This window comes from Triturus cristatus, chromosome 3_2 (assembly GCF_964204655.1).
Source record: "Triturus cristatus chromosome 3_2, aTriCri1.1, whole genome shotgun sequence".
In the NCBI taxonomy this organism is placed as follows: domain Eukaryota; kingdom Metazoa; phylum Chordata; class Amphibia; order Caudata; family Salamandridae; genus Triturus; species Triturus cristatus.
In genome coordinates, this window is record NC_140584.1 from 57771856 (window position 1) to 57788562 (window position 16707).

Below are 16707 nucleotides of genomic sequence, written 5' to 3' on the forward strand. Positions count from 1 at the left end.
TGTCAACTTGGCAAAAAAAATACCCTTTGTTACAAATAAGAAATGATCTCTTGTACATGAATGATCAGATTTTAGTGGCAACGATAAGTTTGCAAACGCAAGTGATACAATTGCACCATGATTCTCTTATGGCAGCTCACTCAGGAGTAACAAAAACTTATCAATCAATCAAACGACATTTCTGGTGACCTACCATGTTTAAAGATGTGCACAATTACGTTGAAACCTGTATTGTTTGTACACAAAATAAATCACAACATCAAGCTCCGAGTGTTTTATTACAGCCTTTACCAATTCCACCATAACCCTGGCACACTGTGTCACTAGATTTCATTGTAGAACTTCCCCGTACTCACGACGGATTCACTACCATTTTAACAGTCGTTGACCACTTCTCTCGAATGGCTCATTTTATTCCTCTAAAAAAACTACCCTCTGCACAAGAACTTGCCTCCATCTTTACAAAGGAAGTAATCTGGTTACATGGAATTCCAGCAGTGGTCATTTCAGACAGAGGCCCTCAATTTATTTCCCATTTTTGGCAACATTTGGGCAAATCTTTAAACATGGATATTCGCACATCTTCTAGCTATCATCCTCAAACAGGTGGCCTTACTGAGCGCACTAATCAAACTATAGAACAGTTATTACGCTGTGTGTTGACAGAGGTTGAGAGTGAATGGTCAGATATCTTATGGGTTTTAGAATTTGCCTATAATAACATGGATCACTCTTCTACTAACATGTCTCCATTCTTTTGTACTTATGGTTTTCACCCCAAAAATATGCCAGGTTCAGTTCTATCCTCCTCTAGTGTACCATCTATAAAGGAACATGTTAAAAATCTGGTTGAAACCCAATCTCTGGCGCAATACCATTTGGCGCACGCTAAGGAACGTCAAAAAAGTATCTCCGATTCTCATAGATCTGAACAACCTAGCTATGTTATTGGAGATAAAGTATGGTTATCCACAAAGCATTTAAAAATCAAAACGAATAAAAAATTCTGTCCCCGATATATAGGACCATTTGTCATAGAAAAAATTATGAATCCAGTCGGAATTAAACTAACCCTTCCATCTAAATATCGAATTCATCCGGTATTTCATGTCTCTTTGATAAAGCCATTTAATTCTATGACTCGTACCACAACTAAGCCATCAGCTATAATCATTGATGGTGAACCACAATTCGAAGTACAATCCACAGTCGATTCGAAAAGAGTGCGAGGAAAGTTATTTTATTTAATTCATTGGAAGGGTTATGGACCTGAGGAACGCTCTTGGGAGCCTCTTGCTAATGTTCAAAATGCCCCGCGATTGGTTAGAGGGTTCATTCTCGTTATCCGAACAAACCAAAACCCATACCTCAAGTTTTAGGAGGATTGTGTGGGGGGGGTACTGTCATGATTTGCTGTGCCACCATTCCTAAAGCCCTCTCTCTGTATCAAAAGGACTAAAAGACGTGGTTCACAAACGCTTATATAAGAAGCGTGATATTCCCTGATTAAAACCCACCCCTGTCCCGTGCTTCTGGCACGCCTTGGGTTGGATTATGTTTTGTGTATTCGATTGGTTTAAGCTGTACATGTTGTGGAATTGTATGTTTAGTGTCACAGAGTTTTGTGTCTTTGTGAAGCGCTCCATGTGAAGTGTTTTGCTGATGTGGACTTATTTGCATTTGTAGTGATGAGACATTAGTGAATCATTGTTTGTATTTGAGCACTGCACAGACATTCATGGGGAAATGCTTCGTTTTCACTCTTCACAAGATGAAGCGGGCATTGGGGAGCTTCGGTGCATTGTGCAGGGCGCATCGCGCATTTCAGGAAAGACAAACTTCTCGCAAAGCACGTTGTGTAAAACGCGCCATAACGTAAAACTCCTTGGGTGTGGCAAGACTATTTATTGCCACACCCACCTTCGAGTAGACGCTTTGCCTACTGCCTTCTGGAGTGTACGGATGTACGCTTGTCAGCTCCTCGTAGGAAAGACGCCAGACTTCAAAGACGCTCCAATTTTCTCACCGCCGGTGGGGTTGCAGTTGCAGCATTCTTGAAGCTAAAAAGAAAAGAAACAAAAGCTAAGTGAAAGTTTTCTTTGTCAGGCGCCCTACGAAAGAAAGCAGGAAGCGACAGACTTTAAACTTACCTTGATGTTGTTTCTTGGAACAATTTTTAGACTCCTTTTTTCTGCAAAAGAGAAAAGACAAGTAATAAGTCAGATGAAAAAACGAGCTTTGAGTTCTGAATAATGAAGTTATATTGTAAGTGACTTGCTGTGTGTTATGCATTGTTATTCCCCTTTTTTACATACATACAGGTCGTGAAGAATATTCTGCTTGGAATTCTAAAGAAGTAAGTGTAGAAATTAAACATTAAGGGAACATACTAGTTGAGGCATAGAAAGGTGAACATAGAAAATCAGTAACTTATTTTTCTGTATTTCTCCATAACTTTAGGTCTCAGTTGACAACTATCTAAGGTACCATCCTCTTCCACGGTCTTCTCACCGAATACTACGTCAACCCTTACTACCACTCTCCAATCTGCACTTCACGATGACTACACGGACGCAACGCAAAAAACTTCTAGATCGCAGGTAGAAAAGTATCTTCAGCACAGTTAATAATAATGTTAGTTAAAAGGTGATGGTGTACTTAGATTAGTGTAAGCCTAAAGTTAGTAAATACATTTTCTTATTGTCTCGCAGGTCGACAACTAGGAACATCTAGTGTCCAGGATCCGGCCCTCCTCCCTAAATCCCAACTACATAGCCTTAGTGTTTGTTTTCAACAAGATTATTGGTAGGGGTACTGGGAAGTTGGTCCATAACGTCTCTGCAAACTCTTCTCACAAGCAACAAACAGGTAAGATTGCTTGTAAACCTGATACAAAGAATCAATCACATACCCATTTACTCATGTATACAGTTATACACACCAACTCCATTATTTATACACACACCACATCACTTATTTATGCAGATACTAACACATACTTACTGTCTTATACAATCACTGATACAAACAGACACTCATTTATACACCCACTCGTCAAATAACTTACTCACGTATAGTCATTTATATACTTCAACACTCACATATACTGCCTTAAAACATATGTAGGTACTCACACATATACCACTGAGACATTCATTCACTCACCAACACACCCCTACACACACTAACTCACCCATGCATCCCTTCCCAGATGCACTTTTGAATCCATACAACCAGTGAATCACCCACTCAGACATCTATGCACAGAGTCACACCCCCCCACCCACCCACACAGACACTCAGGCACCCATACAGATACTCAGACAACAAATCAATAACCCATATAGACACTCATGTAGCTACTCACCAACCCATGTAGCCCGTTACACACCAACTGAGAGACTAATACAGACTTTCACACAGTTTAGTCACTAACCCATGCATTCAGTAAGACACGTTCAATCACTCACTTATATAGTCAGTCACGCACCTACTAAATAATCCATTCAGGCACTTGTAAATCCACTCATTCTTCAATACACCTTGGCATAGATATATATGAAAAATATTTAAACTTTACAGAAACACACATTCACTGGATGATGTCATCAGTGATGTCATTTGAGATGTCATCAGTGATGTCACTGACCATGTAATGAGTGATGTAATATGTGACGTCATCACCAGTGCATTGCGGGCGTGCAAGTTATAGTTAGCTCAACTAACTATAACGGGCGAATTTCTCTGGTTTTATATGAGTCAAATATCCAACTAACTATAACGTCCCTGAAACCTATGGTTTTTTAGTGAATATATATATATCCCATTCAAAACTTCACTTAAGCCCAAGCCGCTTTCTTCGGTGAGCCACGCAACGGGGTAGCGAACCCCAAATATTTCACACAAAGTCTGTTGGTACGGCCGGATCCTTTTTAACTCCAACCGAAAAACCACATTGCAGCGGCTCCAATAAATCGGCCTGTTTATTTAGCTAATTGGCAACAAACATCCCAACGCATTTTGGAGCCTTCTCTCCTTGGTCACGGGTTAGGTTTTACTTTCTTTCATTTCTCTTTTAAAGAGACCATCGCAAATGCTGTTGTGCAAATCATAAACATATAAAACAGGTCTTTGTCAGTGTCTGCGTTTTTCTTTTTAAATAAAGTTGCATTGGAGATAATTCAACTGGTGTTTGACATTCTTTTGACAATGATAGCTTGTTCGAATTAATGTGGGAAAATACATATACACTGAAACACGTAACTCCATATATAAGCATTCTGCCAATAATGAATGCACAATTCTGCCCCAGTGGGCGAGTATCTATAATAACAGCTGTAATAGGAATACAGAACAATGAATGATGGGTGGCGTCAGCTACATTTACAAAAGCTCTAAGCTTCCCATTAAGATTTTTTTAAATATTTGTTTGTGAATTAAATAAAAATATTTAACCATTTGTGTATTTGCTTGATGAATGCTTATGTCTGTAATTTTGTATGCTGTTTTGCAGTTCAAGTCATCTAAATTGCTGGTTTGGGTCCCCAGATTCTAAAAATGATTTAGTGGGAGTGTCCCCATATTACAGTGCTGATTAAATGGGGGTCCACTGAAGTCAAAAGGTTCAGAACTACTGGCCTTTGGTCATGGTAGACCGAGACTGATAGTCTTTGGCCGTGGTAGACTGGGATCTACGCGCAATTTCAGGCTGACTGTAATGGAGCCTGATTTGGATACACCAACTAGGTTTGTACTGGTCAAAGATTTTAAATCCTCACTTAAGGCCAGATTTATAATTCAGCACACAGGGGTTCAGAGTAGATTAGTCTGTCTCCTTAATGGAGGGAACGCCCACCAAATTTATAAATGACCGCCAAACAGGCAGTTCCTGCCAATGTAATTCGTTGTGTTGTCTGTTTGGTGCAGGGCTGCATCAACATGAAGCAGCCTTGCACCAAACAGTTTTTTTTTCTTTTAAAAAGAAAATCCCAAAACAGGATTTTCTTTTTCAAAATAAAAGAAATGCCCCCTTGCTAAGGGAGTCATTTCCCATGGCGAAGGGGGAGTTATTTGGGTTTTACTGCCCAAATACCACAGTTTGCCTGGCGGTGACGGACAGTAAAAAAATGGTTATATGGCAACCCTTCCTAATTGGATGGGCAGACATATAGCCTTTTCCCTGATGGACCTTAGTCCTTCAGAGAGGTTTGGCTATGGCGGTGACTGAGTAGTCACTGCCGTTGCAAACCTAATGGTCTGCCTGCATATAAATCAGGTGGGCAGACTATTATGTTGGTAGTACGTATACTCCATTGACATTGAGACAGAGTATACATACCACCAACATATAAATTAGGCCCTTAATCTTTCAAGTCTCAATCCACTACAGGAGTACAGTCCTAATGCCCCCCAGAACCTCAGGGAACGCACTTAGCGACTCACAGGGTGTCAGAGAACAACAGCAGGATATAGTTGCTGCGGCCAGTTGAGTACCTACAGAAAAAATCATCTTTAAAAAAAATAAAAATACATTTCATTAGCATTGCTATTAGTACAGACAGCAACTGTAAGGGTTTGGCATCATTTGAAGGTATACACTCATTATGCAGTAAGATATTTCTGCAGAAATCACATTAAGAACATGATAAATCACTTACATAAGGTATTTGACATTTATTCGCCAACCCGCAATCAGTGTCGCTCCTCCCTCACAACTTCTTTATAACAACTTTATAAACAGTCAGCCCCCTCCCACATTCCCACCCCCTGTCTTGGTCAGACCCTGGAGTGCGCTATTTCCTGTAGGAGATGTAAGCACCCACATTACTATGGGCGGGTTCCATATAAGTCTGTGTGCCAACTAAGGCCCCCATGGAGCTCCAGCACCTCATGTTCCCCATGTACTATTCCAATGACGAAGGTAAGTCCCCCACATGACCACAGATTGCTCCCCAGGTGAGGGGGTATCCGGATTCTGCACGGCATCCACTAATGCCTCCCAAGTCCGGGCCATGTCAATTTAGCCACAACCACATTGAGCCTCCCGGAGAAGCACCGCATTCTCATAGCCCACCCATCTCAGCAATTCCTTCTTCCAAACCTCCACCCCAGGACCCCTCTGGATCTTCCAGGTTCTTGTGATTTCCCTTTTTGCAAAAATAAAAGCCAGGTCATAGCTTTATTTTAGCAGTGTGCGGGAACCAACTCAAGGGACAGTGACCAGATGTGCATGGTATCTCCTTCTCAGTAATCTCAGCTTGCGCTCTAGTAATTTCCTCCCAGTAATTCCCTTGCTCTGGACATTCCCAGAACATATTGAGAAACTCACCCCTCACCTCCCTACATCTCTGGCACTTCGCTCCCTCTACTGCAAAGTGTCTGTTAATCCTTCCAGGGGTGAGATATGCTCTGTATAGCACATAAAAATTAATATGCTTAAAACGGGCATTTCTGGATACCTTGGGTATTCGCTTCAGGATAGCCCCCCAGTGTCCTTCTTGAATGGGAATCCCCAGGTCTTCCTCCCATCTGGTTCTTAGGATTCCCAGAGGTAGCTTCATGTCCCCCATGTCGTTCTATGGAGACAAGTAACTGCTTTGAAGGTCCCAGCTGAAGTAACCAAATATTGGCAGCTTTTAGTATCAGCCATGCCCATCCCCCATTGTCTGCGGAATGCCGCCATAACTGCACCATGGAGGAGGAAATGGCCCTGAGGTGGAGCATGCTGCAAGCGGAACTCCACAAATGGGAGGAGCATCCCATCTTCAAAGGGGGCCCCAAGCATGAATGCACCTGCCGCTACCCAGTTCGTCAGCTCTCTCCAGTCCCCTTCATGTGGCAGCACTTCTAGGAATCTCAGTGGGATGTCAGGGGAGTATGGTAATTGTATGTGTGTGTTTTGCAGACTTCAAGTCTAGCAGCGGCGCAACACTCGAAATTCAGTGGTTTCATCCCCCCTGGGATGAGGAAGCCTAAGAAGTATCCTCATCAAACAGGAAGGTCAGGCTCAGAAGGTCCAATGACATCCTGGGGGTGAGCCTATCCGCTATCCACTGCGTTAGCCATTGAAGCTGTGCCGCCAGATAGTAGGTCTCAAAATCAGGAACAGCCAACCCACCCTCCTCCCTTTAGCTCTGTAGAGTTGCCAGTGCTACTTGTCTATGGCCCTTACCCCATAGGAAGCCCGTAATGAGCGTATCAATATCCCAAAAAGTTGCCTGAGGAATCCAGATCAGCAACATTAAAAAGGAGTAAAACAGGCAGGTGAGGACTATAACTTTTAGTAAGGTCACTCGGCCCGCCACCAACTCAATATTTTGTAATTGATTTTTAAAATCAATTATGGGCGGGCAGTCTTCTTGTCGTGGGCCGGCTTCCCCGGTTTCAACAGTGGCACGAACGAGGCCTCCCGAGTAGAAGGGGGTAGTAAGCCCATGTCCTTGGCGGACTTATAGAGGTCTACCAACTTGGGGGGCCAGGACGTCAACTGGTAATCCATCCGTACCTGGTGTTTTGTTCTGGGCCATGGACTTTATGGCAGCAAGGATCTCCTCAAGGGTGATGTCTCCCCTAGTACTTCAGCCTCCTCCATCTTAGTCCTAGTAGCAAAGGGCTATGGTCAGAGATGGTCTGTGACAAATATTTAGTGCTGCAGACCATCTTATGTACATCCAGCGTGCATAAAAGTGCACCCAGGCACAAATGTAGGTCATGCAGGGTCTATTAAGTGCCCTATATGTTGGAAAGAGACCCCGGGCGTACCCACACCATTGCCCTCTCATATTGGCCGAGTAGGTGGTATAATAGGCCTGTCCCCTCCATCTGCGCTGCAGTGCTACTCCCTCTTTGGCAATTAAGTGGGTCTCCTGAAGGAACACTATCTGATTCTGAACCGCATGTCTGTTGAGATAGGAGAAATCTTTGTGTCTCTTAGTCAGGGTGTGAATCCCCCTAATATTCCAAGACAGGTCTATGTAAGTCACAGGGTTCACCAATGTGTGTAGAAGACTGGAATCATAGGACACCACCGGACTCTCACAACTTGAACACAGGAACATCTCCCACTCTGGCATAAAAGGAGGCACTTACACAGAGGATGAACCATATGCCATCCCGCAGCATACAAACAACTAACTCCCCAACTCCCACACCCCAGGATAAGCAGGTAAGCACCCCCCATCCAAACAGGCAACCAATGTGAAAGCATTAGTGGGTGAACCCACTGGAAACCCAAAACGAGGATAATGACCAATGAAGAGTGCCGTACCCAGCTCCCCCACCCAGTCAGCTGCACGAAAGTTGGGTCATAACCCCAAAATCCCATCATCATATCAGTAATGTACCTCAGAAACAAGTGCAATCACCCCTCAATAATCAACATAAGTCTTACAGTGTGCCATCTGCATTAGATGAGGTCGTCTGCTGGGTCAGGAGTAACGTCAGATAGATTATCGTCCGAGTCCTCAGCGGAACTTACACCATACGTTGGGTCTGAGTCCTGGGCAATATCCTCATCCAGCAATGAGGCTGGGCTCATTCCTTCTCTGCTGAGTACCCCCACAACCTCCACTGCTCTTTGTTGTTCTCGCTGGGCTTCCTCACCTGAAGAGGCCTTCCTATGCGGAACTCCAGCACTGTGCCTCAATCTTTTCCGCTTGGGTGTGTGTCTCGGGGACCCTTGACTGGGACCAGTTTTTGGGTGTATCTTAATCCAGTCCCACACTTCCTATGGGGTCCAGAAGAACTGCACCCCCTCCAAGGTCACCATCTGCAGCCGGGCTAAGAATAACATGACATAAGTCAGTCCCGTTTGGCACAAGCGCCGCTTGGCATCAAGAAATGTAGAACGCTGCCTCTGGACTTCTTTGGTAAAATCAGGAAAGATCATGATTAGGGCTCCCGGTTTTATGGCATTTATATTTTTGTCATTTCCATCTGTATTTATCCATATTTATTTTTTGCTAATTTTGCCTGTATTTATCCATATTTATTTTAGGGTTTGTGAAAAACATGAAGCTGAAATGTGCAAATCTACTGCTGTTTAAGGCTCTTTACTAAAATCCCTATGTTTTTTTAATCCCCTTGCCTGTTAATCTGCACAGCTATTGTCCTGGCAGTCATGATTGACAGCATTTAGAATCACTCAAAAACAACCCAATTTCCGTTTTATCAACATTTAAAAATAAATACAGACAGGAAAAAAAATGGTTTTCTGTCTGCGTTTATCTGTAAAAATCTGTAAAAACGGAAAACAGGGAGCCTTAATCATGATCTTGTTGTTATCAACTCTGATGTCCCCTTTATCTCTAGCCTGGGCAAGGATATGGTCACAGTCCCTATAATTGAGGAACCTGGCAACCACTGGTTGTGGCGGTGCACCCAGCAGAGGCGGTCGAGTTGGGATCCTGTGTGCCATCTCCAGGGCATAAAACGAGGAGAGGCCCTCTGGCACCACTTCTTCACACAGCCAGTGTTCAAGATAGGCCAACATGTCCTTCTCCTCAATGTACTCAAGTAGACCTATGACACAAATATTATTTCTCCGCTATCTATTTTCACTGTCCTCTGCTCTGACATCCAGGGTTCGGACTTTATCCTCCATGTGTGTGAACCTCTTATGCATCAACGCCACATCTGAGGGGAAATCTGCCATGGTTCTCTCCACTATCGTGACTCTCTTAACAAGACGTGGTGGCCATCTTTCAGTAAGCATAGGTTCCCCCCCCCCCCCCCCCCAGCTATCAATCTTCATTTTCAATGCCTCTCTAGAAGCAGTGATGACCTGTTAGATATCTTGGAGAGTGGGTCCCTCCTGGAGTTCTTCTGTGATGGCAGTATCTCATCTGCAAGTACATGGCCTGTCCTCCGGCATCCAGGTCACATTTTCTGGTTACTTTGCCCATGGTTATGAATCAATAGATAGCAGTACTAGCTTTTGGAGTGTGCCCCCATCTGCGCAAACCAAAACCAGTAGTATCTCTGCTCCAGAGAGCCACCATGCTCATCTGTCAGAGCCCAGGGGCCTAACAGCATGGGTCTCGCTCAGCAAGTGGTTCATTAGAATGTCAGTTGTCAGTACCAATAACCCCCTTATGGGCTATGGTAGGAATCTACCACTCGCTCCCCATGCAGCTTGGCTAAGCAGCTGGGTCAGGCTCCAGCAAACCAATACGCTCAGGTTCCCCTCCTAATCCTCTCCAGGAAGGCTGCTTTCAGAAAAACTCCAGGCATGCAGCTAGAGCGCCCTGTAGATCCCACGCTTCAGCACAGCACCACAGGTTCCTCTGCAGTGTTCCAGTAGGAGTATAGTAGCTCTCCCCTTCGCCCTGGCACCACCGGAATTCTCGGAATGCTCCTCTTCACCCCGTACAGTACTTAGGGTCGTAGGTAGAGTCTAAGGTCTTTAGGGCGGTCTTATGCAGGTCAGCAGACCCATCATGTAGTCTCTGCGCCCTCAAGGGTCCCTTGCAGGCTCTTCATTGCAAGTCCCTACAAGCACTCTAGGTATTAAGTAATGGGGTAGAGCGCAGGGGCAGAACCCTCAGAAATCAAGGCCTCAATCTCGCACCACCAGCCTGTGAAGGGCTCCAACACAATGTTGTACAATGTTTCTAGGAGCCGCCAGCAGCCACCGACCTCAACCGCCTCTCGGCATCACCTCCGTTATGAGCGCATTCAGGCCAGAATACTCCCCTTGATTGGCCGTGCGCGGCTATGTTTCTTTACCGTGCAGATATGCAAAGTGCCCCAGCATGTCTTCGGTGCCCCGCCACCATCTGCCTAGGAGCACTTACTCCTCTTCAATGCTGGAGATCAGCCGTGCCACACTGTCACTCACCCAGCTGACCCCGGCTCCATCAGCCTCCTGAGAGAGTGCATGGGTCCTCACAGTCGCCACCTGTCTCCCCGCTGCTGTTAGTAATTGCGCAGCAAGGATCCTTTATTTATAAAGCTGCCGCTTCCCTGCCACGTCAGCGTATCTCTGTCAGGTCCAGGAAAAATCATCTTGTAGTGTTCTCTCCCTGTAGTCACACAGAAGGCCACCCGGCTCACCCTCGGAGTCCACTTTTTTGTCCTGAGTACAAGAAGCAGGTTCAGTCCTTCAGGGCTCCTCTCAGGTTACCAGCAGGAAGTCCAATCCTCTTCTGATATTCTGCAGTCCATTAGTGGCATTTAATGTCCAGGTCCTGGGTGGCTTTTTACTCCATATACTGAGGATTTACAGGCAACTCAAAAGTGCCAATCAGAAATAAGCCAGTTTACCCATGGTTAAAGGGGGAGCACAGGCAATGTGCTACTGTCTAGCAGGAGTAAAGTGCAGAGTTCTAAAGCAAGCAAAAAAAATAGTGTCTGGCAAAAGGTGAAAAATATTGTGTGACTACACAGAAAAGGCAGATTACCGAAACAGGATGCCCCCAGCCAAGACCTGGGGAAGACTAATTAAACGCTTGATGGACTTCCCTGCTCAGGAAATGGAATGTGGACAGTTCACGGCTTCTTCTGTCACGCTTCTCTGTTCAGTTCCTCCTGAACCTATCTGTACCCCTCTGTTAAAATCGTACCTAGCCCATAACCTTGTCTAAGGGGAACTCTTCTCTTCACTTGCAAACACCACCTGTGCGTTTGCCCCCAGATGCATACCGGTAGGCGGACAGTACCACAATGGCCAACAGGGCGATGTGGCACATTCTGCCCACTAGGTCAGACTTTTGTCTCCCACTGGGGGCAAGCTCTTCCCAAAAGGCTAACAATCAACAGGGCTCATTGATAGCTGTTAGTATCAGGAACCTGGCCATCCACTGCCAGATGGGGGCTCCAATCTAGGGCTTTCAGTAACCCTCACTTCCAGCTGTGGGGCTGGCAAGAAGTCCTCCACTTACAGGTGAGGTCCTTTTGGCCTCTTAGGATACTCTGAAGGTGGCTTCAACTTCCGGTTGCAGCCTCCTCCATTCTTGCTTCTACCATTGGCTCCATAGCTCAACGTCTGTACCATGGGACGGAACATGTGCCTGGCAGGCCAAGACTTCCTGGGCAGACAGACAGCCCCCTCAAGAGAGAGACACTCTGGCTGTGTCATATAGGGGTGTGCCAGGCACAGGCCTCCTGTTCCATGCCTCTGAGACAGCTCAGGTAGCATTTCCAGATCAGAAGTGGCCTCACTTGGGTCATGGGGCAGACATACTCTTGCCCATGGGCCTGTGTTTCCCCACAGACCTGACATCACAGATACCATTCTGGGAAAACCAGCCTTCCTACCGCCATGGTCTAACTGACACTGGTATCCCACAGATCTATGACAGGGACCCCATTCTCTGTGACCTCCTAGAAGTGGTCTACCACCTTCATGCATCACCAGGCTACCGTCTTAGTCTACCTTCACGACTACCTAATACTAGGGCATGCTCTTTCTTCTCCTCCTGTAAGAATAATCTACCCCTAGGGCTACAGCAGACACCCCTAAGGGGTGTCGACCTGTGGGTGGCTTCCAGTACAATATCCACCCTCCTGTGTCCTGTCTGTAGAAGGTCATACGACAAGGCATGGTGATATGAAATTCTTCCCACCAAACCTCTCCTAATTCTGCTCAGAAGTGGTCTGGGAATCCCTCCCCTCAAAACTCTTTTAGGGTCATTTGGTGAACTTTCTGTATTATGCTAGCTCTCTCCTTCCCTGTGAAGAGGGAAACCTGAATCACCCTTCTAGTGGTCACTCCCGGGTACCTTTGTGGACACTAAAGTACAGATTCATAGATCCACTTCCATTCCAAGATCTCTGGCTATAGTGAGTTACAGAAACGAAACTTAGCAAGGGACATTTCTTGAAATCAAACAGGATTAGTTTCGAACAGTACATAAAATGGCACCTGAAAAAGAAAATGGCGTAGCAAATGCTAACTTACATATGACATTTAAGAGTATCAACAAACCCTCCTTTTAGCATGAGCTAAAGATATTTTCTATTTAGAAAGTAGGTAAGACTGGCACATATTCAGGGGCAACTGTGACATCATCATTATTTGATACAGCATCATAATTAGACATGTGATCAAGGTGGAGCTGTGGACACTGTTTACAGTTGACGTCCGATAGTGGGACAGCATGGAGGGATGTGTCTTCAAATATTCCCTCATCTATATTCATAAGATCATCAATATCATTCTGTAACATCATAGCAGCATTTGTAACAGAGGCAGATATTTTCCTATTTGGGTGTTAAAGCAGTGGCATAATAGGAACAACAAAGTGGGAGACATTGAATGAGAATACAACAGAATATTAATACTGCTATGAAATAAATGATTTCCTTTAAGATTCAACCCCAATTACCTAAGAAAGACCAACTCCAATTTCCGCTTTCAATGCCTTTGATATTATCAATGATATCAATAATGTGTTGTGTTATGCTCCTTTCGAAACTCTCTATACCCATAACACACGGGTCAAATTTTTGCGCAAATACCACCGCTTTGGCCATCATATGATCCACCGCATTTATAGTCTGTTCTGAATACACCCGCACTGAGTAGAAATGTAGGAGTTTTAGCATCTCTGCATATTCCCCTTTCCAAATTCGCTCTTTCATTGGCAACATTAAATGAGCTCCCAATGGTTTAGTCACTCCCATATAGGGCAATTTTTAAATTTTAAGCTTCCTTCTCTCCTGCCTCAAATGACCCCTGGTAGCTACCCCTGAGCCCTTCGTTTTTGCTTGCACCTCCGCACTGACTGTGAGCTCCCTCTTTCTCCTCTGTACCCCCTCCCACATCCATCACATACTTCCCTTTGCTCAAAGTCTCCCTCCCGCTTCTGACCAGGTGCTAGCATCCATGCCTGTGGATACCATCTTAGGGGCATTATCCTTCTCCTTTTCCTTACCTGGTGCCAAGGTCCATGCCAGTGCAGTCCGCCTCACCATTGTTTTCTCCTCCTTCCAGTAATTGGTGGGCTGTTCTTTACACACCTGTAACATACAGGACAACTCATTAGTGAACCCCATCCCCCCAATAACTTCCGGCTCCGTATAGCAAAGCTCCCACTCCTCCATGCTGTCATCCTCGTAATCCAAACTTGTGACCCTTAGCGGGTTTTCCAGAAGGCCCCAACTGGGACCCACCCCTTTCCCCTGTATGTGATCCTATCCAAACATCACTATATCAGATACGTCACACGCCTGCTTGCTGTTTCTCGGGTGCCACAGGCTGTTTGAGACCTACCAGTTCTGGGGTCAACGAGGTAGTCCTGGACCTTCGTTTCTTGGCCACGCCGGTATCTCACGCCCATGTTTGGCGGTCCGCACTGGGCCCAGCCCTCTCTTCTCCTCGGTACTGATGAGTGGCACCCAAATATACTGAGTCCGGATCATTGCGCTGCCCCAGCACCTGAAAGAAAGAAGACAGGATTGGTGTGCTGGTGCCCTGCCCCCTACCCAACACCTCTTCAACACCCAAAAATGTATATTTCTATGCCTGGAATCCCTCCGCGTGACTAGTAGGCCCCTCAATTCTGTCCCTCTCCCATTGCCCACCCCAAAAGGGGCAGCCCCTTGACAACCCCAAAATCCTCATCCACCAACCCATCCTCCTCTAGGACGTCCTTCTCTCGACTCCACTCCACTCTAGCATGGCTGCAACTAATGCGGACGTGAGACCCCTCCCTGCCCTCCTGCCTCCTCTGAAAAACCTCCACCTCCATTCCCTGAGGCTCCCCCATTGCAGGGACCCTCCTCTGCCTATGTAGGCATTCACTTGAGCCACCCTGTCCCACTCCCTTCCCCTGGAGGCCTCCTCCCTATGGTCAAATATATCTAACCCTCGCCAACCAGGCCTGTCCTCCCCCAGGCCGAGGGACGAATCCTCCAAGCTCTGCTCCCGACCCCTCCCCCTTCTGCCACCTCGTTGGTTGCCTTTCCTGACCCTCCCTCATTCAGCATACTGCTCATCTGGAGCTGGGTGGGCAGGAAGGCCTCCCACGGCCCGCCCCCCACCAAACTACACCTCCCTCCTTTCCATTTAGGAATCCCTGAGGGGCTCCACTGATGCTACGCATCTGTAGGCCCCCCTCCCTCCTTGCCTCACTTCAAATGCGGACGGCTCCTCTGATGCCACCCTTTTCCTCCTGCCTCCCCTGCGGGCAGCCCCGTACACGTGCCTACAACACAGTGGGGCCGCCTTGCCTCACCCAAATGGTGCAGCCTCTGTAGCGCCTCAGCTTTACTACCTACAAAGGGGGGCTATGCTGCTTCCTGCGCTCCTCCTACTCCCATAGCTCTAATTCCGACCAGGCCGCATTCCTGCCAGCGCCAGAAGGCCCACTGTCTTCCGCCCAACCCCGACCCCCTGTCAGGCTGCTCATATAGTCAGGGAGCGGCCCCCATGGCTCACCTCGGCGCATGCTGCCCCCGCCACCCATCTTGTTCTCGGCAGGGAGCATTGCACAGCTACACCAGCGGACGCACGGCGAGGCGGGCGGGCCAGAGTGGCTACCGCCTCTCCTCCCACCACAAGGTCCAGCCTTCTGGCCTCCTGGCCTCCCTCAGCAGCCGCTTCGCCTAAGCCACGCGCATATCATTGGCAGCCATACCGCAATAAGTACACACACACTACCAAAAAGTAATGCCTCAAATGCTTGAAATACGGAAATTGAGGGAAAATTCGCTAATCTAACCTCATGCTACCAGTCACACGGTCCCCTGAACCTAAAATGGTGGCTGGTAACACAACCTAACACCGTAAATATACTTTGTGCTACTTTTGGGCTATATACATAGCCCAGCACAAAATGGCAGTTGTTGGATTGCACCACCCTCCCAATCTGCCTGGTGGACAGACTTCCCTCCGGTCAGCTGCCCTCCAAGCTCTTCTTTGGAAGCCACTGCTGTCAAAGACTAGCTGCTGTGTCAGCCGCTGCATCGAAATGTCCTACCTGTCAAGTTCTGAGGTTACAGCTCCAGCCCCTACAGTTCAAGGGCTACAAAAGCAGGACAGCTTAGATTGTCTGTCAGGTAACTGTGGAGCCCCAGACTGTTAGTGAAACGAGAGTCTGATAACACAGACTAAGGTCTGCAAAATGAACGTAAGACTTATTACCAAGTGAACAAAATCAAATGAAAGTGAATCTAACTATTTTGCACACTTATGCCTTAGGGGTGTTTTCAATCAACTACACCCTTGGCCTGTCTCCAATTATACACCTGGGATAATAGATGCTATGGAACTCAGCGGTGGGGGAAGTGCCAAAGAATGTAGATCATCACACAAGATCTCAAACAGAATTACAACCATGTTTCTGAATACCCTTAGTTCTGCTGTGTTTTATAACTTTATGCTGTGTGTCTAAAGTGTTTCTTTTGATGCAAGCAGGTAAGACACCCACGGTGTTGGGCCTGATACTTTCTCAATTACCCCTTGCTGTTCTAGCTTTTTTAGTTCTTTCTTTACGAGAGGTCACAGGTGGAATGGGACTCGCCTGTGCCTCCGCCCCATGGGGGTGATTGTTTTGTCAATGTGCAACTTGATGGGGGCACAATTGAGGCGCCCTAGCCCCCTGGAAGAGTTTGGTAAACTGGTCCAAAACGTTGTCTATCTGTTGTATTCGGATGCTCCTGGCGAACGACCTAGGGCTTCTGCAGTATGGCTGCTGATTAGGGTGTCCACCTCTCTGTCTCTGACGTGGATCATTGTGGTCACCTCCTGTCCTTCGGATCTTACGG

At 46.4% G+C, this 16707-nt stretch overlaps 1 long non-coding RNA gene across 1 annotated transcript; it reads right to left on the reverse strand.

Annotated features, from left to right (window-relative positions):
- Window positions 1–294: 294 nt before the first annotated feature.
- On the reverse strand, window positions 295–15473 carry LOC146856795 (uncharacterized). The gene is made up of 5 exons (XR_014979504.1): window positions 15380–15473; window positions 14213–14377; window positions 13875–13959; window positions 2151–2191; window positions 295–2060 (listed from the first exon to the last, which is right to left on the reverse strand). It is a non-coding gene; the product is annotated as an uncharacterized LOC146856795 (long non-coding RNA).
- Between the last annotated feature and the right edge of the window lie 1234 nt (window positions 15474–16707).